We start from the raw sequence: 22,598 nt of genomic DNA on the forward strand, positions 1-22,598 counted from the left end.
ACTTGGAAGTTTCAAATGAGACCCAGAGAAAGGCTATAAAATAACAATGGCTTACAATGGGCCAGGCTCTGTTCTAAGAACTTTTCATATTATAAAACTCATGATAAAGACATGAGGCAGGAACTTCTATAAAGCCCATTCTTTAGGTGAGGAAACTGAGGCACAAAAAGGCCAAATAACTTGTTCAATGTCTCACAGCTATTGTCATGGGTCTCAGATTCCAATGTAAACCCAGGCATTCTGGTTTCGAGTGCAGGCCAAAAATGTTGCATAAAATACTGAGATAGCTCTAGAGACTGACCATATGCAGAGATTTGCAGGAAACAGCCAGCCAGAAGCTGGTTTTACAACACTAAAAACAAAATCTTATTTACAAAAGGGTGATGAAAGAGAGTGCAAGAGAGTGCAGGTGAGAAAGAGGATTTTGTGAGGAAGTTTCTTTGGCAAAATCCATCTTTTGAGCCCCAACCCCTCTTCCTTCAATAAGATTGATGGGTGGTTCCAGCCCCCTCAAAACAAGTCTAGGGATTGAGAGACGGTTGGGGAGAGGGGTTCAACAAGAACACTCAGAGAGCCATTGTTATTAGGGACACAGTGGACTGAGATCTGACCTTTGTCTCTAGAAATCTGGAAGGCAGCAGAAATAGGCCCAGGACCTGCTTTGACAGTGGGACAAAGGCAAGTTTCTGCAGCTTATTGAAAGTTACTACACTCTTCTCTTAAGGTGGGTCAAAGAATGTGTGATTTTCTTTTCTGTGAAACAGAATGGAGACAGAATCGACTTGGAAAATATATAAATCTGTGTCTGTTTTGTTCATGCTGTTTTCCTAATACTTAGAATTGTGCTTGTCCTAGTGGCTAGGGCAGATTGTTCAATGAGTATTTACTAATTTTATAAATTATTATTTTACTATAAAATATTATTATTTTATAAATTGTCATGATGAAAGAGGGAGAGAGAATGAGAAGGAAGGGAATGGTCCATTTTGACATCCTAACATTCCTTGCCCTTTCCTGTGGTTGAAGACCCAGATTTTCTTTTAGAAATCTATCCCTCTTCCATGACTTGCAGTGTTTCTTGGTGTTTCACTTAGGGAGCTAAGGATAGATGTGTGACCCAAATTAAGCAAGTCAGACTCTGGTTACTGGTATTAGGATTGTTAAAATAAAATATTGCATGGGACATACTAAAAATTATTGGTTGTTTATCTGAAATTCAAATTTAACTTTGTGTCCAGTGTTTTTATTTGTTAAGTCTGGCAACCCTACCTGTAATTTAAGTCATGGTTACTTGGCACAGATAGAAGCCTGATGGAGTCCAGCTACTCCAGTATCCATTAGTTTTTGCCTCCAAGATTCCCTAGCACTACCCAGGCTCTGTCCTGCCTCAAATCTGGTTATTTAGTTATTCCTCCAATTCTTTGTCTATCCCTACTCTTATAGCCTTCCAATATATTTAATTTTTTCCTTACCTTTTTTTGTATCAGATATCTAAAGTTGTTTTTTATAGTTTGCAGCAAAAAATCCTGGTTGAAATATCACCAGATATCACCAGCAGAGACACATTGGTGGTCCCATGCTGGAAACAGCCAGGTTTTTTGGCCCCCAAAGAATCTTTAAACTGAATTTATTGCCACTAGGATCTAAGATAGGGATGTTTATATTAAAAAATGGAGACTTCTGGCTTCTCCAAAACCTCCAGTCTGGCAATATGGGGCTGCAATCCTACATGGTAAAAACTGTCTGGATTGGACTAGTTGTTCGCCTTAAACAGAGCATGTACTTATTTATTTATATTATCTGTCAGGCCCTAAGGGTATTTGAGTATGTGATCCATGATATTTATAGTGCCCTCATGTTCTGTGGTTTTTTATTGCCTGCCTGATTCAGTTCAGTTTAACTCAGTAAATCTTTTAACACCTAAAGTCGTTGGCACTAAGGAGAGTGAAATAAGTTATGGTCCAGACCATCAAAGAACTTCTTAGTCTAATGAGGGCTACAGACGCTTCAAAGGAGAATTTCATATGTAAGATAGTGAAAGAAATAATAGAGGTAAGTACAGAGTGGTATGAGAACCCGTAAAGAGCATCTCATTCAACCTGGATTACCACGGAAGGTTCTGGAGAAGATGATGCCTCACTGAGTTTAGAAGGATAGAGGAGAAAAGAATTCCTGACAGAAGAGCAGGTTTAATAAAAGGAAGAAGACATGAAGCACCAGGTAGACTATGAATAAGTGCAAGGACTTTGTTTTGTTTTTCAACAGTTGGCAATTTCTGATGCCACAGCCCTATTTTAACCTCTGGCAATCTCTAACTCCTGTTAGACTAAACTTTAGCCCCAATTTCTATCTTTACTCCTTGCTTATAGGTGTTTCCTCAACCTTGACCCACTCCAGGATGTACTTGTTTCTACCAGTGTTGATTTTCCATTCTGTCTTTGTAGTCACCCTCCAGAGAAGTGTGAGTCCCCTCCTTAAAGAAAAAGTTCATGATGCCACTTCCAGGCCAATGGCTTTTCAGGGGAATCAAGCCAGTATGAGTCAAATTCATCTTGATCTACCTGACCCTATCTTCAAAACCAGATGAGGGTTCTATGATTTCTCTCCTGGTAGGCAACAAATCTCTTTTAAAATACCATGCATTTTTTAGTATTAAACTTCATAGATCAGAATCAATAAGATAATGTTACTATAAATTTGCTCCATTTGTTTCTCAACTCTTAGACTCCCCTACTATGATATGGCTGTTCTTAGAAGTATCATGAGGGAAGAGTTTTGTCTTGTTCACTTCTGTATCCACAGTTCTGCAAACAGTAATTGACACATAGTGCTCAATACATACCTATTTAATTAAGAAATAAGGTTTGTCATGTACTTAGAAATATATATATATTTGTAGTTCCGCTTGCAAAGCTTTTTAAAATGCAACCAATTCCAATAATCTTTATCAAGCAAATAAAATTAGTATGACTGAATGGTTTAAATACAGACCATAAGCATTCCTTCTTGTTGACATCATCTAAAAGAAAATTTGGTATTGAAATCACAGGCTTACTTTAGAGAAGACAGAGGATCAGTTGCAGAATTATTTTAATCTTTTTGTATGGTGTAGGGATCCAAGCAACTAATATAACTAAATCTTTCTCTTCAAATTGTAAAATATATCAAGTGGTAAGCTGAGAGCTATTTTGTTGTGTTATTTATAAGGTATTTCAAGGAGAGAACCAAATAGACATATTAGCACTTTAGGGAAATAACCTACCCACTTACTTCCCAATAACCTATCTATTTATACCCAATCTTGTTCCAGAAAAGATTGAATGTGGCTTGCAAGGTTACATAAAATACATAGCACAGATAAAAGCAGAGCAAAAGGAAGAAACAAAGGACATAAAATGCAACCAGGAAGAATACTAAAATGCAAAATGTACATCATGAAGACTCATGATTGCCGCAATTGAGTCATAAATGTGACCCTGAGCATTCTATCAAGTTCATGGGAAAATGCAAACCTGATCAGTTCCTCAATGCACATGGTTCATAACTTAGAAACAGCAATTTATCAGGATTAGTACAATGATTATTGTCCTAAGATCAGACAGGCTGTGTTCCATAATGTTCTTATATATTACTTCAGTGTAGGATGTACTGATGATTGCAGTAGAGAACAATTTAATAAAAGCAGTTCTAAAAGGAGGGAATACTTCCTGGTGACTTGACTCTCCTTATGTACTTACTTGCCATAATAGGCATGAGTAGCTAAGAATTACAGTGTACATAGCATGCAGTTGCTGGAACAGTCTCTTATGTAGAATATTCCTATTTATTTTTGTTTCCAAATTATCATTTCATTTTTCACACGATATATTTCTAATCATCAAGAACAGAAATAAGATATACTCCTGTATCTTTAACAGTGTCATTCAAGAAAGAACCACCAATAATTTTAACTTATAGGCTTTTATGTTTGCGGCTGTTTAAAGAAAATTATGGTCTTTACCATTTAAAAACTGGGAAATATTCTACTATTTCCTTTCAATTTGTATCAAGTCTGTGGAGTTCAGCACTGCATCAGCCACAGAATTTTAAATATCCTATTGTTACTGTAATTATTTATGACAAGCATAAAGATTATATTGTTTGACAAAGTCATGATGACTAAGCAAATAACAGAGTTTTTTAAAAGGGAAAATGTGAAATTTTGCTTTTTGATAGATAACTGTTTCACCTTATAAAAGTAAGGTTAAAAAGAAAATTGCTGAGGTTTCCCTGGTGGCGCAGTGGTTGAGAGTCCGCCTGCCGATGCAGGGGACATGGGTTCGTGCCCCGGTCCGGGAAGATCCCACATGCCGCGGAGCGGCTGGGCCCGTGAGCCATGGCCGCTGAGCCTGCGCGTCCGGAGCCTGTGCTCCACAACGGGAAAGGCCACAAAAGTGAGAGGCCCGCATACAGCAAAAAAAAAAAAAAAGGGCTTCCCTGGTGGCGCAGTGGTTGAGAGTCCGACTGCCGATGCAGGGGACACGGGTTCGTGCCCCGATCGGGGAAGATCCCACATGCCGTGGAGCGGCTGGGCCCGTGAGCCATGGCCGCTGAGCCTGCGCGTCCGGAGCCTGTGCTCCGCGACGGGAGAGGCCGCAGCGGTAAGAGGCCTGCGTACCGCAGAAAAAAAAAAAAAACTTAGTTTTTAAATCAACCATTGGGAGGGGATGGAAATTTTAAATTCCAATTTAACAAGCATTTGTTGTGCAATGGCTATGTGCTAAGCACTGTACTAAAGGTTTTCACACATGTATAGCACAGTAAGTATCCTAGCAGCAACCCAGTGATGTGGGTGCTATCACTTGTATTTTACAGATAAAAAGCTGAGGCTCTAATGCTAAGGTCAGTAAACTTTTTCTAAAATGGGACAGAGATTAGTTACTTTAGAGATTGTGGGCCATTAAGTCTGTGTCACAACTACTCAGATCTGCTGCCATAATGTGAAAGCAGCCATAGACAATACTTAAACTAATGGGCGTGGCTGTGCTCCAATAAAACTTGTCCCCAAAACAGATGGCAGGTGCTTGAACCATAGTTTTCACACTGAAAACATTAGTAACTTGCTCTTGAAGTCACTAGCGACTTGCTCAAGATCACTTAGCTAATAAGTAAGGAAATTTGAAATAAAATTCAGATTTTCTGCTTTGAAGCTCAATATTCTTTTTACTCTCCTATAACTTCTTCAGTACCTAGACACCCATTTTAAAATAGTTATTTGTGGACAAGGTTTATTCAATTGTTTTTAATCTAGCCAAAATAATACCCCAGCAAACTTATTAGAAAAGTATTTTTAAATATTAAATCGATCTATATATATATATATATATTTTTGTGGGATTAAGAGCAGATTAAACAGTGCAGAAGAAAAAAAGCAGTGAACTTGAAAATATAATAACACAACCTTCCAAAATGAGGCAGAGAAAGAAAAACAGGAATGAAAACCAAACAGATGCATAGGACAACATCAAGTAGTCTAACACATTGTAATTGAAGTCCCAGAAAAAGAAGAGAAAGAAGGTGAGACAAAAACATTTGTCTAAGAAATAATAACCAAAAATTTTATAGATGTGTTACAAATTATAAACCTATATTTCCAAGAAACTCAATAAATCCCAAGGAGTGTATGCATAAAGAAAACATGGTAATAAGTAGAAAATCTTAAAAACAGCCATAGGAAAAACTTATTATATACAGAAGAAGGAAGATAAGAATTACAACAAACTTCTCATCAGAAACTATCCAAGACAGAAGAAAATTTAGTGACATCCTTAAAATACAAAATTCTTTCAACCTAGAATTCTCTCTAGTTTATTCTAGGTAGAATGAACTTGCAACCTAGAATTCTTTACCCAGAAGAAATTTATTTCAGAAATTAACTGGAAATAAAGACCCTTTTTCAGACAAGCCAAAATGAAGAGAATTCATTGCTTGCAAACCCATAGTAAAAAAAAAAAAAATTTGTGGGGTGCTATTAAAGCAGTGCTTAGAGGGAAATTTAGAGCGTCGAATGTTAAATTTTATCAAGTAGGAATGGTCTAAAGTCAATGATCTGTGATCTATTCCACATTGAGAAATAGAAAAAAAAAAAAGAGCAAATTAAACTCAAATCAAGCACAAGAAGGAAAATTATAAAGATAACAATAGAAATCAATGAAGTAGAAAACAGAAAAGTTAATACAGAATATCAGTAAAACCAAAAGCTGATTGTTGGATGAGAACAATAAGTTAGATAGACCTCTAGACCACAAATATGGGAGCTAGATATTTTTGTCCTCTTGTCACAAATGAAGCAACCGAGTCTCAGACTGAAGAATTAATGTTCTTGTGGTCATTCACCCATTAAGTGATGGGGTCTTAACTCAAACCCAAGTCTGAGTCTCAATTCCATTTTATTTTCAATAAGTCAGCGATAAATAAGTAGATTATGGACTACAGGGTGGTATGGACAGACAAGTTTTCCCTCCTATTTTCCCTCACACTTAAATGAATGACCAAGCACTAAAAATGAAAATGAAATACTTTTAGTATCTGAAGTTAGACACACTAGCATGGATTACTGTTTAGCAGAGAGTAACAGTATTAGTCCATTCCAGAGTCAGGGCATATGGTTGTACAATGGAGGACTCCAGTCAGCACTGTTCACACTATGGTCTACGTGAATGGTTCCCCTGCAGTTGTGCAGCAGGTCACCTTCACAGCCATACCTGGTGGCTGCTCTGGTTCATTCATTAATTAAACAAATATTTATTGAGTGTCTGGTATGTGCTAAGCTCTGGGCTACATTCTGAGGACACAGAGATTAGTAGGGGTCTTAAAGTTTAGTGGGGAAAATGGGCAAAGGGACAGAAAATGGCAGTACATTATAGTGAGAGCAGAGTAAAATGGTAACGCTTAGGAGAGACTTCTAACTCAGAGAGTAGATGAATATCTGGGATTTGGCTCTATTCTCTCTCCGACTTTGGCTTTTTACTCCTCAACATCAACCCAGGGTTTCTGCTCCACAAAAGTTTTAGTGCACTGATGGTCAAGGCAGGAATGGTTCCTTTTCAGGAAGGTGATGGTGGACTCTTAGAATTATTGGCTCATTATAGAGCTCTTAGGAAAATTAATCTATTAGGTAAATTAATCTATAAGGCGAACAGATGCAGGTTTCTTTTTAATGTGAAAATTATTAGGCTAACAGACTCTCCCCATTAGGGGCAAAGCTGAGAAGAAACACGGGAAGGGAATGGGATGGAGAAATCTCCTTCTGCCAGAGCTGTAAATCCCCTGAAGGGAGGAGCCATGAGAGTCTTGTTCAGGGCTATAACCGCCTCCCTCCCACACCCAGCATACACACTGGTGCTGGATTGTTCGTGAACATCAAATAAGTGAATGAATGATTGAATGATAGATGCACAAAAGTATTAGCCTGGGAATGTGGACATTTCAGGGATGGGATAGACTATTCTAAGCAGAGAGAATAGCATATGCAAAAGTATATGCAAAAGAAAAAAAAGGACAAGAAAGTATGATGAGTTCCAGGAACTGATAATAGTCTAGTCTAGCAAGACTTGAGAATAAGGGGATTAAGGAATGAAAGCCAGAGATGACATTCTGCGTCAAAACACTGGTCAATTCGATCCTTTGACATCATGAACTTGTTGAATAAATTGTTTCCCTTTCCATAGACTGGGTTAGCATTCTCTAGCATGTCATAATATCTAGTTAATGAAACATTAAACCACCTTCTATATGTCATTTCAGCTTTTGGGGGTATCACAACAAACAGATCTACCATTTTGAATATAAGCAAATATAATTATTTGAAACTTATTATGTATTCTAAGTTTTTCCCAACTTAGTAACTTTATCTGAGTTGTCATGGTTGGGAAGCTCATAAAATCATTCTGTAATTCAAAATATTGTTAATCAGTCTGAAAATTAACATTTTTTTTCTTGTGCTTGCAGCAAAAGCTTCTGAGAGCTTCATTTCAATTAGATTTGTCCAATTATAATAAATGCCTTTAATGAAGATATAAAAGGACAGGAATAAAAGCAAAAAAACAGGAACACTGAAGAGATAGATCTAAAGGGCACCCATTATTCACTTTCTTGTAATTGACCTCAGAATTTACCATCTCCCTTAAAAGAAGGAAATCGGAATTATATATAATGTATTAGTAACAATTGTACTTTGGGAGTTTTTCCAGGTAGTTTACATAAATGGGAAAACAAGTGTATATGAGGTCATGAATTTCCATCTGAATACTTAAGGGTAATAATACTAATTTTAAAGTACACTAGAAAAAAAGGGTTAATCCTTCCCCATTGCCCTTATATCCCTGTTGCCTTATTCAGGTGTACTTGTGAAAAACTTGCAAGAAGATAAATTGTCAAGGCCAACATTTATTCATTTTAATCTATGAGCACATATTTTAACTGTAAAAGAATTTTAAATTTCTCGGCCTAAATCCTTAATTACCAGGACTAATGTAATTAATACTAATGTAATTAATACAATACTAATGTAATAATACTAATACTAATGTAATTAATACAAAGTTAATACTTTGCCAGATCTGGGTTTGTGTGACACACATGTGAGAATATTTCCTGACTAGCTCTTAAGAAGCAATTAAAAATCAGGGTTTCTGGCTGAACTTGTAATCACACAAGTAGCATTAGATAGAATCAAAGTCTATTTGAAACCTATGAGCACATTTTCTTTTAGCAAATTAGCATATGTCCAAGGATGGAACAGCACATTCTAAGTGCAGAGTCAGGGGAAACTGACAAACTTGTCCGAACTAATAATACTAATCAGTTTTGCTCTATTTTTTGCCATAAGAAAGTCTAGGGGGCTTTCCTGGTGGCACAGTGGTTGAGAGTCCGCCTGCCAATGCAGGTGACACGGGTTCGTGCCCCGGTCCGGGAGGATCCCACATGCCGCGGAGCGGCTGGGCCCGTGAGCCATGGCCGCTGAGCCTGCGCGTCCGGAGCCTGTGCTCCGCAACGGGAGAGGCCACAACAGTGAGAGGCCCGCGAACCGCAAAAAAAAAAAAGTCTAGGATTTTTAGGGAACTTCACAAGAGGTCTATGGAATGAATATATGCCTAGTATCTATTAGATTTTTTAGTTCCATGATTTAGTTTAACTCTCAAACCTCTTTGAGTTAGGTAGGTTGGTTTTATCATCTTCATTTTGCTGGTAAAGGAAATTAGGGTGAAAAACTTGACCAATGACAGCCAGGAGCAACCAGAATTTGAATTCAAGTCTATCGAACTCCAAAGCCTCTGCTTTATCTTACATATCCACAAAGTGCCCGTCCTATATAAGTTTTTTAAAACATGAAGTTAGTGGCTGGGAATATGTAGTCACTTTACTCCTGGTACTCGTACATCAGTAGTTTTCTTTCCTTCAGCATAAAGGCGATACTTTATTGTCACGGGGAAATAGTCTGAAATAACCCGTTTCTGTAGAAAAGTTTATGTAAAGTATTCTGAAGAGAAGAGACCCAGAATTAATATATTTTTTTCTGTTTATAAAGGTTTGCATTTAAATATCACTCTATAGAAAAAAATTTACACCTATGTCTCAACATAATCACAAAGGCAGAGAACATTTTCTCCCCTTCAACTCGAATATCAAACATCATCTTGAATATCATACCTTTCTACAGGAATGTAGCTATTGCTATAATAAATTAACCATTAATCCCCTCCCTTATTCCAATTATTGAAAATCTACCTCAACAAAATTCCATTTAAAAAAGAATAAAGTACAGAATGAACTACAGATTTCCTCAGGAAAACTGGGGTGGGGGGTAGAACTACCACGTGGATTTGAAGTTTCCTTTTCTTCTAATCTTATTTAGGTATTCTAAAAACACAAGAGTTAGGGAAGCTCAGAGAATGCCACCCAAGGGAAGATTCTGCTTAATGAGAACACAGGAAGGGGAGAATAATGCCTCTAAGATTCCCATTAATAAGGCACCAGTCTATTGGCACCAATATATTACTTCCCAAACTCCATCTCTAGCCCTCCAATAACACCTCCTCCTTGTGGCTCTTCCCAACTACTTTACTTCCTACATATTTGGAAATGATTTCAAAGGGAGAGCTATAAATAAACAGAAGTACCCCACTTTCTGCCACACCCGTACTAGAGGCAGCATAGAGGTTAAACACATGGACCCTGGAACCTTTTGGCTCGGTTTTTGTCTTCCTGTTTTGCCATGGTCTTGGGTATGTTGCATATGCCTCAATCCCCCATATATAACATGGGGATAAGAACAGTACCTCAGTCCCCCATATATAACATGGGGATAAGAACAGTATCTCCTTCACAGAGTTGTGCTGAGGATTAAACGTAAAATATTTACAGCAATACCTGGAACAAGAGTACGTTTTCAATCAGTGTTAGCTATTGTTAATATTTTGAAGAAGTTGTAAGTTTAATTCTCCAACTTCACACCAATATAATTATAAAAATTCCATTTATACTTTCAATTTAATTGTGAAAAACCGTGTTTTTGTTCCAGACTTCATCAGACTCTCACTAAATACTCAGGAGAAAATATCCCATCTGTCTCTGAACAATATTTCAAACCTCACTGGTCACTAACCTCCCTCTACTCAAAGTTTTTCCGTGCTTCTACAATTTATGATTATGTGTTTCTAATGTGTCGAAAGACGAGCATTCACAATTTGCCACATTTATTCCCTCCAGCTTTTAATGTGAATAATATTCTCATTTATTTATTAATTCACTTTTAGTCACAACCCACTGAATGGCATGCTAATCTTTCCATGGCTTTTTTTCCCCTATAAATACACATGGCCATTAAAATCAACAACTGTTGTTTTGGTTTCTTTTGAATTATATAAACAATTAGATTTACAGAAGGTAACCCAGTAGTCCCAGTTTTTTGGAGACTTTCTAGATTTAAGCACTGAAAGTCCTGTGTCCAGAGAACTCCTTGATCCCAGACAAACTGGGACAGTTGGTATTTCTACATCATTCATATTGAACAAATGTATTGCAGTTGTCTTTAAAATATTCCAAACCCTTAGAAAATGAAGTGCGGTAAAAATGGCATTGGATTTTAGACTCAGAGTTGCAGGTTTCAGATAACATCCTGTTTTGCCTTGCACTCTGTGATTTCAGCAAGTCAGTCAAACATTCAAGGTTGTCATTTATAAAATGAAATTGGAACATTGGTCTTCATTACACTAGGGCTGTTGTGAAGGTCAAATGTAGTAATGGTCATGAAGACAGAATCTTGATGAAGAAAGTTTTACATATGTTATCTTTTCTGATCTTAAAATTTAGTACTAAATGGTGCTCCTATGAATTCACGATGGTTACTAAAATTCAGAAGTTAAAAGGAAGTATTATACATGAAGTTTTTGTTCTTTCATACAGATATTTCATATCCAGCCATATCTGTAAGCAACTCTATTTTATGTTTAGTCAATAGTAAGAATTCACATCTCTTCTGGTATTCTAATACTCTGTCATGAGAGTCCCAAAGCCCTCCTTTTAACATTTATAGTACAAATATCTTCTCAGTTCAAAAAGGATAAGTTAGGAGAGATCATTTTAAGTACTGCTCTCGCCAGTGAGCATTTCACAGATACTTATAAAGATGTTTTTCTAGGATGACCATATTTCCATAAACTGGATGATATGCTGGTATGCAACAAGCTTCTGAAAACAGATTTCTGACCATCCCTTTATGAGCTGTATGACTTTGAGCCAGTTGTGTAGCCTCACTCTGCCTATACCCTGCATCTGTAAAATGGGAGCAATAATAACACCTCCTACCTAGGATTGTTATGAGGACCACATGGTTGGATACAGGAGAAGAGTGTAGAGCAATACCTGGCACAAAGCAAGTATTCTCAAAAGTATTTTACCATTCTTATGACTTTCAGCCGATCACAGCACTAGGCACTAAGAACAAGCTATTGAATAAAGGTGGTTACTGCCCTCAAGGAGCGTTATGTGAGTATTATAAATGCTTTAGGGGAGGCAGTCCAGGATCATGGTGTCAAGCAAGGCTATCCTAGAGAATACTATGCTTCGTCTCTCCCTTTAACTCAGGAAAGGGGCCTAATCTAAGCTTAGTAGACTCTCCTGTTGAAAACCTTAATTCCAAATCATTTCCAGGTTTTAAATGTGTTTAGTCTTCAATAATTTCTCCCCCCAATTTGAACATCAGGACTTTTGACATTTCAAGTACATACCAGGGTCAATGAAAGTAGCTTCTGTCTATGTCTCAAGGCCTTCTGTTTTGAATATTTGAGTTACTAATTTGATTCCTCAGCGCTCCAAACCAAAAGATTCTTTGTTTTCATCCTAACCTTTTCATAGCTTGTCTTCTGCAAGGAAATGTTGCCAGAACATCAATATTTCCTCCATTAGAAAGCTGAAGAATTGGTTTCCACGTAATTCAGTAAAAATGTGAGTGTAATTGAGGATATCTCACTCAGACAGTTAAGCGGACAACATCCTTTGTCATCATCTGTGGTCATGGTGACAGTTTGGGACAGAACCCCCCACCTCTACCCAGTCTCTTCTGTCACTGCTTTCCCACCCTCTCCTCAGTACCTCACTAATCCTTCAGTGAGAGTCAACTTTCAGCACACAAGGGGGATGATCAGTGACTTTCTGCTCTGTACAATTATTGAAAGTGTAATTATTATTATAATATCTCCTGCTGAAATGAAGCCCATCATATCTCATTTGGTTTTATTAATTGCTAAACATTTTCTTTAATTGTCTTAACAACATGGCGCCTACTACTCAGTTTTCTTCATTGGAAAAATAAGTGTCTTAAAGATGGTAATTAGATCTTCTCACTTTCTTCTACCTTGTATATTTATTTATTAAGGGCAAATGGGGATGATTTCTAAGGAGTGTGCAGTGGCTGCAGGGAAGCTTGCAAGGCAGGTGCAACGCTTGGTGCCCATGTCCAGTCTCACACAGTTGTTCCATTAGCCCCAGCAGTCCATCATTCACCTGAGCCCCACCAGCAGCCAGGCTGCCTTCCTGATTCCCTTCATGGTCCAGTCCAGGTACCAGCAGAAGCATCATCCAAGAATCAGAAGACCATGAAGTTACACAGGCTTGGAATTGGGTCCCTCCAAACAAAAGTGACTCAACCAGTCAGTTTTCATCTTGTTTAAATTTCTCGTTAGGGCTCTTCAGAGATCCGGGTTCGGCAACGAACCCTGCGTTTATGTTATGGAGGGTCGCACATTCCTCCCTATGCCCATATGCACTCTTCCTTGCCACATTCCAGACTGCTTTATCATGTTTAGTTCTCCTAATTCATGAAGTTTTTTCTTTCACTATCTTACCAATAAGAGGACTATTTCCTTATTTTGTTTAAACTCCTCATATTCTGGAGGCCAGGATTCAAATCCCATTTACTCTGTCTGCCCTTAGATATCAAGAGTAATCAGTTACTGAGTTCTAATGATTCCTATTCCATAGATTTTTATCACATCTTCCCTCTTCTTTTTTATTTTTTTAACTGAAATATAGTTACTGTACAATATTATATAAGTTATAGGTGTATAATATAGTGATTAGCAATTTTTAAAGGTTATACTCCATTTATAGTTATTATAAAATATTGGCTATATTCCCATGTTGTACAATACATCCTTGTAGCTTATTTTCTACCTAATAGTTTGTACCTCTTACTCCCGTAGCCCTATCTTGCCCCACCTTCCTTCCCTCTCCCTGCCAGTGACCACTAGTTTGTTCTTTATATCTGCGGGTCTGCTTCCTTTTTGTAATATTCACTAATTTGTTGTATTATTTAGATTCCATATATATATTTTTTTTTTTTTTATCTTCATGCCACAATTCTAATAAGGCCAACAACAATAACTATAGTTTATGAAAGGTCTACTGTGGGTCAGATACTTTACCCACATTATCTCTAAATCCTTGCCACTTCCCACCATGCAATGAAGGGCTTATTACCTCTACTTGGTTTTTCTGTCTCACTTATTATGATCTGACATATGCATATTTAATTAATTTATTTACATGTTTATTGGTTGCATCAGCCAAGTCGAATGTAAACTCCATGAGGACAAGGGTATTTGTTAGGTTCATTGCTGTATCACTAGTTCCTAGAACAGGCACCAGGCTGGCAAGGACCAAATCTGTTGCCTATTATTTTCATTTAGAACATAGCAAAGTGTCTGGCATTTATGTGTCACCCAATAAATATTTGTTGAATTAATTAATGAGATCAAGAATGACATACAAGACTCCTTTTCTGCTTCTGCCTAGTTATATTTTATTTTTGGCATTTCATCCCTAATTGGTCCACCTTTCATTTGTTTATTCCTCTTAAATTTCAAACTGTTTTGGAAATGTGCTGATACTAATGATATTGATATCATTGCATCAGTCAAGCTTCAATCAGTTAAACAGAACCACTGGAGGAACCCATAATATGAAGGGATTTGTTACAGGGATTTGACCTTCTACAACTGTGGGAGCTGGTTAAGTGATCTTTGTAAGGTTATTGTCTTTGCGTCTGATGTTACAGCTTGAGGTTCGCTCATTAGCCAGTCAGGAAGGGAAGACGGAGATAAAGTGGGAGACAGCCAGAAAGAGCTGGAATTCATAAACACATCCTGGAATCCACGAAGAAGAACTGAAACCTGTGTCATTTCCTGTTGCTTCTGACCTTGATGGTGTGGGTATCTGCAGAAATCTAGGCCTTTCATCATGGAATTAAACACACATACCTGGTCCAGGATTCAGAGGCACTGAAATAGGATCCAAAGGAAGGCGGAGTAGTTGCAGGCCTGGCCACTGCTTCATGGTGATGAGGTGAGCTAGCAGGTATGTGACACGTTGTATAAGTTACGAAATGGCTATGGCTTCACTTCTGCCCTCACGTATCCTACAAGGTTCTTTCTTGTGGCTGACCCTGTCCGGAAGTATACAGAAAAGGGAATCTGAGAAATATAGCTCATCCTGGCCAAGTTGACACATTACGAAACTGCCTCTCATATCTTCCAATGAATTGGTCATGACAACTTGTTGCATTCCTATTTTGGCAGTTGTTAACAATCCCACCCTAATTTAGACTAGAAACTTGAGGAACAATGTTTCCTTCTTTTATAAAGGTACTGATAGTATTACTGAATTCCCATTAACTTCTTGCTGTTCCGTGCCACTTAAAATGTAATTGGATATTCATTTAACTTCTCTGTTGGTTAGAAATGCATTTGTCTGCAAATTTGAACCCAAACAAACAAATAAATAAAGTCATGCCTTAAGTAAAGTAAAAATTTATTTCTTTCTCACAAAAAAAAGTAGGAAGTCTAGACCTGGTCTGTCCATGATCATCAGAAACCCAGGCTTTTTCTTTCAGTAAGTCTTAGCATCTTCAAAGTTATTTTATGATCCATGAAGCCTGCTAGATCTCCGACCATCACACTTACTTTCCAGGAAAAAATAAAATTCAGAGAGCTTACTTCCCAGATCCCTTGTAGCTTTCTTGAAGCTTTCCTAGAACTTCTGAAAAGCAATTTCCACTTGTATCTCAGAGCTTCAAGAGAAGCTGAGAATTATAGCCCAGAGCTGAGTACATTGCTCAAGGGAAAATGAATGTTGGGAAGCAAACAGCAATATCTGCCACAATTTCCAAGAAGAAATACTCCTGACACAAATCATACTAGCCGAGACAGTGCTTTCTTCCCTAGGGATGAGAATATCATCAAATATAATGGTGGGCTTTAAAGCAGTTATTTTGTGGGAGGTGACTTCATTTAACATCGTCCACAAATACGTTGGAAGTACTACACGTACAATATGGGTGTTACAAAGAAAGTCCTCCAACTCTTAAGCTGAAGCAGTAGAGATAATACCGAGTCATATGCATGACATGTTCACTACTTGAAAGCTGTGCAGAGTGCTAGAGCTCAGGCGGACCATGGGCACCCAGCAGCCTTAGGAACTGGAGACTGATTCAAAGAGGGCTGTGGCTGGGTGGCACGTTGAGATCCACATGAAGCCATCGTGATATGAACCAGGTTGTGGAGAGTACAGGGGTTCATTAAATGCCAGTGGGCATTTTTCCAGTTGAGAGAAAGAAGGGGCCCTGAGAAGAAAAATGTAGTAAGAATTCTGAGGACCAGCAGAAGTGGAGGAAGCTGTGCAGACTTGACTTTGGCCACAGCATTAGTGTCTATTTAATATCACTGCATGTAAACCTGAATTACCCACCTACTAAAGATAGTTATTCATCCACCTGATCAAAAACACTTCATCAAAACGCTTTTTGTCTTCATAATTAGGAATGTTACACCAGACAAAGCAAAACCTTAACGACACCAATATAATGTTCTGTCTTTGCTTTTACTGCCTTCCCCCTCAAGCATTTTAAGAAAAGAGAGAGAGAGAAAGTTGATTTGTCAAAATTTGCTCATCATTTAGCCCTTCTGATTCCTATATATGACATGTAACTACAGTGTAGTGAGACTAACGTCTCACAAACGGGGTGGCATTTATGCAACCCAGGGAATGCCACACCTCCTTCAAAGTGTCGTGGGGAAGAAGGCAGTTATGGTGGCTGCTACAGTTCCAAACATTTTGGGGGTTCATGTTTTAGAATTCAACAGAGTCTGTGGCATTTTTTTGTTCCTTGTTTTTGTGGGGGGTTTTGCCACTCTCATGTGTGCTTCTTCTTTTTCCATCCTGCTTGGGTAAAGGAGGACCCAAAGAATGAGTCTGTTCTCTATGGTAGGCATTGGGGAGACCCAGAGCATGTGGTTAATAACACAGGCTCCAGGAACAGAGCATCCAAGTTCAAATCCCAGCTCTGCTCCACGTGAGCTGGACAATCCTGGCTGAGTTTCTTACCATCTCCTTGCCTCAGTTTTCTTACCAGCAAAGTGGGGAAACTAAAACTAGCTCTGCGTCATAGGGCATAAGGCAGGGCTGAGGCTTCAGTTAGAGTTTAAGTAACTTTCGCTGTGAGAATAAAATCCCTGGGAGTAACCAGAAGAGGAATATGGTATTGGTAAACAAATAAATATGAACTTTAAACTTCTATTTTTACCTCATAAAATATTCTTAAGCAATTAAGTTAAATCTGAACAACCAAGTACTTACAGTTTTTTTTTAAATAAAAATGTAACACCTTTATAATTAATGTCTTAAATCTTTTAAAAATAACGGATTCTCAATAATGTAAAAGGGCTTCCCTGGTGGTGCAGTGGTCAAGAATCCATCTGCCAGTGCAGGGTACACGGGTTTGAGCCCTGGTCCAGGAAGATCCCACATGCTGCGGAGCAACTAAGCCCGTGTGCCACAACTACTGAGCCTGAGCTCTGGAGCCCACGAGCCACAACTACTGAACCCGTGCACCACAACTACTGAAGCCTGTGTGCCTAGAGCCCATGCTCCTCAACAAGAGAAGGCATCGCAATGAGAAGCCACGAAGAGTAGCCCCCGCTCACTGCAACTAGAGAAAGCCCGTGCACAGCAACAAAGACCCAATGCAGCCAAAAATAAATAAATTTAAAAAATAATAATGTAAAGAAAGAGCAGAATGAGGTATTTCTAAATTAGCATTACAGTTTTGAAGACAAAAGTTATTGAGAAGTTAAAGGCAGTCTCTAGTTCTTCATTAGCTTGCCTTCAGGACTGTGAAGTCTAAGCTCTATGCTTTGGAATGATTTTACTTCCTCTCTTCAGTAATCCAATGTACATAAAGTTGTGTCAGTCTGACAGGTCAAATTTAGTTTGAGGGAACAAATTGGAAAAGTAGGATCAGTTATTGGATAGTTTAAAGATCTTCAAATTGTTTAATTGCAGCCTTTACTGAACTTAACTAAATCTATTTTTATTCCCCATTGAGAAGGGAGCGGTTGTCCCCAAACCGCCATGTAGAAACAGGACTGCCATCTGCTCTACCTACAAAGCCCCAGTGCAGATGGATCCCTTGGGCTCCATGACCCACTCAGAGCCCAGGACAGCAGACCAATCAAGCATGCTGGCCATGAAACTGTCGACGTGCTCTAGAAATGTTCATTTGCATTTGGAGTTTTGCAGGAGTATGTGAATTCAGACTTGTGGCTGGCTATGGAAAAAATTAGCTTTGACCAAAAGTATGTTTCTTTATTACCAGGATTTGAAAAGTTCAAGTAGGTTCTTGCCTGTCTGTTTAAGCACTCTGTGACTCATGCTCACAGGTAGAATGTTCTGGTGGCTGGCCTTGGCCATGGCTGTTTCCTTCTTCTTCAAAAGGATACATTCGCTTTCAGGCAGGATATCGCTGCCTATGCATCGTGTATAACCCCTCTTTCTGATTGTGAGCATTGTAGAAGCAGTACCTGAAAGTAATTTATATCATGAGCTTGAATCAGACAGAAGGGAAACCTTTATTAATGCACAAGCAGAATTCTTTCAAATCCGAGATGAAAGACTGTTTTTGGAGTTGAATGAATTTCAACTACTGATTTTCCTTTTTTCCTATTATTTGCTTTCTTTCTTCTATTTCAAATTGTTAATCTGATGTGTTGAGAAAGTTTCCTTAAAAAAATTTAAGATGCTCATTATGAGTTAAAGCAAATTGCCCAAGGTCACACAGCTAGTAAGTGAAAGGGGCTGTAAAAAAGTAATAAACAGAAACCTCTGTAAAATAGAGTTGGGAGAGCTCCCCCCACACCCTGTGAGGATAACAGAGCCCAACAGAGAGAGGAAAGACTCTTCTTTTCTGGCAACAACTCGGCCAATGAAAAGTCATGGGCTCTATGCTTACTGTAACCCTCCCAACTTCTTTTCCCCCTCTATAAAAATGTTCTCCTTCCCTTGCTGTGTGGGGACTTGCATGTGCCTTGCCCTGAATTGTAATTCTCTGCTGATCCTGAATAAGCCCATCTTTGCTGGAAAAATATCTGGCAGTCTATTTGTTTCAGGTCAACAGGGTCAAGGTCTGAGCATAATAGAGACAAATGAACTCCCTAATGAATAATTAAAGAATAAAAAGAGTTAACATTTCTTGAATTCTTATTCTGTGCTAGGCACCATTCTAAGAAATTTTTATGAATTATGACTTTTATTCTTTACAATTCTATGAGATGCGTGTGATTATTACCCTCCTGTTTTTTACAGAGAAGAAAATTGAGCAAAGGGAGCTTAAATAACTTATTTAAAGTTACAAAGTTAGTAAATGATGGGGCCAAGATTAGAGCTGACTCCAGAGCCCAGGTTTTTATGATTTGAATGAATGAATAATATAATTAAGTTTTTTAAAAACAGAACTAATTACAACACAACTCAGTAGGGAATCATCCACCTAAAAAATTTTTCATAGGAATCACAAGCCTATGAAAATCACCAATCTCAGAAAATGTCTGACACCATTTTTAAGAAACAATAAAAAGTGTCGTCAGCGGTCTCCATTACGAAATTCTCCAAATTGCCACCTGGATTTTCCTAAATTAGAATATTCTGGTACATCATTCCTTCTTATGGCTTGTGCCTTTAAAATAAAATTAATTAAGATTATGATTTGGCCTGTGGGGAAAACTGATTTGCAAGGTTTGAAAACAATCATCAAAAAAGAAAATCATCAGAAGGATAACTTCAAGATATTTTAAAAATTCCTTCCCCTCAAAACAAATATTCCTTAGCTCTAAGCTCCCCTAAAGGACCAGGAACCAAAAATAAATGGGAACAGTAAAACAAGGAGAGAAAACAGTAAACATCATAAAGACAACTTTGTATTTTCATGGACAACTCTGGAAAGGCAGTTCTCTGCTGCCCAACAGCTGTGTGATGTTCTGCAAAAATCTGCCTCTCTGGATTTATGAGGTATAAAAAATGGCCATCATAAGATCTGGAAATGATGAGACCAGTCCTGAAATGACCGTGCCAACACTTAGAAAGTGCTATGGAAGGCAAATAAAAATGATTAAATTTTGTGTGACAGAAGGTACCAGCCATGCAAAGCACCAGCAGCCATTTCCACAGGGAAGCATTCATCATAAATAGGCCATAGATGGTGGGCGGTAGGTGGGCAAAAGGCAGCCTGTATTGCTTTGGTGACTGCGGAGGAAAGGAGGGGTGGTCGTACTCTCACTGTAAGTCACCCTGGCTTTTTCCACACATGTCAGATCTTACGACTGACTTTGTTCCAGTCCCACCATGACAGAACATCTCCCCTAGTGCCCTGAGGTCCTCTGTGGATGATAATTACTCCTATTAGTGAGCTCCTACTGTGTTAAGAAGAATTCTAATCACTCTTATCTATCCCCTTATTTAAAACTTAAAAACTCCACGAGTAGGTATTATTACCAACTTCATTGTATACATTGAAGAAACCAAGACAAGGAGAAATTAACTGCTCAAGATAAAACAGGGGGCTTCCCTGGTGGCACAGTGGTTGAGAGTCCGCCTGCCGATGTAGGGGACATGGGTTCGTGCCCCAGTCCGGGAGGATCCCACATGCCGCAGAGCAGCTGGGCCCGTGAGCCGTGGCCGCTGAGCCTGCATATCCGGAGCCTGTGCTCCACAAAGGGAGAGGCCACAACAGTGAGAGGCCCGCATACCGAAAAAAAAAAAAAAAAGATAAAACAGGTAGAATGGAAGAGTGCGGAATTCAAAGACAGACAATCTGACCCCAGCTTCCACCCTGTTACCATTCTATGCTAGAGGAGAGCAAACAGCAGCCTGCTGGCCCAATCAGCCCACTGCCTGTTATTTTAGTGGCCATAAGCAAAGAATAGTTTTTACATTTTTAAATGGTTGGGGAAAAAAATCAAAAGAAGTATAATATTTTGTGACACATGAAATTCACACATGAGTCACATGAAATTCAAATTTGATTGTTCATAAACAAAAGTTTGATTGGAACACAGCCACTCATTCATTTATATACTGCCTCTGACTGCTCTCATGCTACAATGGCGGAAGCGAGCAGTTACAACAGAGGTTGGTATGGCCTGCAAAGCCAAAAATATCTATTCTCTGGCCTATTACAGAAAAAGTTTTCCGGCACCTGGTCTATGCAATACTAAGAAAGGGCTGGGGAGGATTCTCCAAGTTTGCCATACCCAAGTGACAACCCGCTGTCCAAGCAAGCCTTCCTTTCCACCTACCGCCATCTATTGATATTTCTTTCTCCAATCTTTGCTCTTGTGTGTGAACCTGACACAGTACCACATTTCTGACCTACCACCAGTAGGTTAGCTTGTTCTGTCTTGAAATGTATGAACAGAAATGGAAGCATGGCACACCAGCAAAACTGGATGAGGGCATTCTACAAAATGGAACTATTGTAGAAACAAAACCAAGTTTCCAAAATATAATTATTGAGACTTTAAAAACATTTGAGCCAGTGTTCAATCGGGAAGGGAATGAAGTATTTTTAACTCTCTTATTTGAAATTAATTATATTGCTCCCATCAAATAATGGATGGTTAAACTGTTGAAAAAAAAAATTGCTGGTCCCTTCAGCTGATCCAGCCACTCAACTGCCTTCACTGTGGTCCAGCGATTCTCACCTGAGAATAAGAAAATACAAGTGAGTCACTCACTGAAAGCACCTGTTTGCATGAAACAGCAATCAAGGAGGAAAAGGCAGAGGAAAGTAAATTGGAAAGTAAAGCTTCCATGATCACCGAATTTCAAATATTTTAATAAATAAATTAAAATCCATTTTTAATTTAAACATTAGTTTAATAAAACTTGCCCCTGAATATTTCATGCCTGGCTTTTATCTCTCAGGAATCACTATAGCAACAGGACAGGAGCAGGATTTGGCATTTCCTTAACCACAGTCAAGTAGACAACCAATAAAAGAGGTGAACTTTCAACAAAAGAACCATAAAATATACATCATTAGACCAGTAGAGCTCTGGCTTTCTCTTGTGTTAATGTGCATTCCATAAGAACAGAAAGCAAGGAAGTAAATATAATAATTGTCTCCAAAGAGGAGATACTACCCTGTACTCTCAAGGGGATTTATCTGCATATGTACAGTGGGTTTAAAGGTCCCCAAGAGCTTGATTCTTTGACATCACGTGGGTTGTTCTGCTCCGTTCCCTTATGCAGCTTTTAGCCTCTGCAGTCTCTGCAAGCTAGCGGCCTTACGTGTATGATGCACAAGAACTTGGGCATTTTCCACACTGAGGTAAACCAACACAGGAGACCCAAACAGAGCAGCTTGTAGGCTGCCAGCAAATGCAGTTTTACAGACGTGATAAAATATCAGGGGCACAATCAGAGGGTCCCACTTCCCTGCCTAGGTCCAGAGGACAGCTTTGTCCAGCTTAGAGAGGAAACCCACTTTTTCCATTTTGGCTCCCTCAAGATGTCGGTGTAGGAGAGGCAATAGAGTATGACTCTGGGCTACCTGAACCTTAAACATCATTTCTTTTGATTCTCAACAAGAGTCTAAAATAACCTCAAAATCAAACATTTAAAACCAGAACATGTCAATTATTCCAACATCTTCATTTTATAGATGAGGAAACTGAGGCTCAGAGAATTGAAGTAAATTGTCCAGGCTCATTATGGGACACTCAAGTCTT

At 38.6% G+C, this 22,598-nt stretch overlaps 1 protein-coding gene across 1 annotated transcript in view; it reads left to right on the forward strand.

Annotated features, from left to right (window-relative positions):
- TRHR (thyrotropin releasing hormone receptor) overlaps positions 1-22,598 on the forward strand; it is a 302,193-nt gene that overhangs the window by 224,154 nt on the left and 55,441 nt on the right. Inside the window, exon 6 of the mRNA XM_033411240.2 lies at positions 14,597-14,895. The gene's annotated coding sequence lies outside the window, so the exon portion shown is untranslated. The remainder of the gene's footprint in view (positions 1-14,596; positions 14,896-22,598) is intronic.

This window comes from Orcinus orca, chromosome 17 (genome assembly GCF_937001465.1).
Source record: "Orcinus orca chromosome 17, mOrcOrc1.1, whole genome shotgun sequence".
Classification (NCBI taxonomy): domain Eukaryota; kingdom Metazoa; phylum Chordata; class Mammalia; order Artiodactyla; family Delphinidae; genus Orcinus; species Orcinus orca.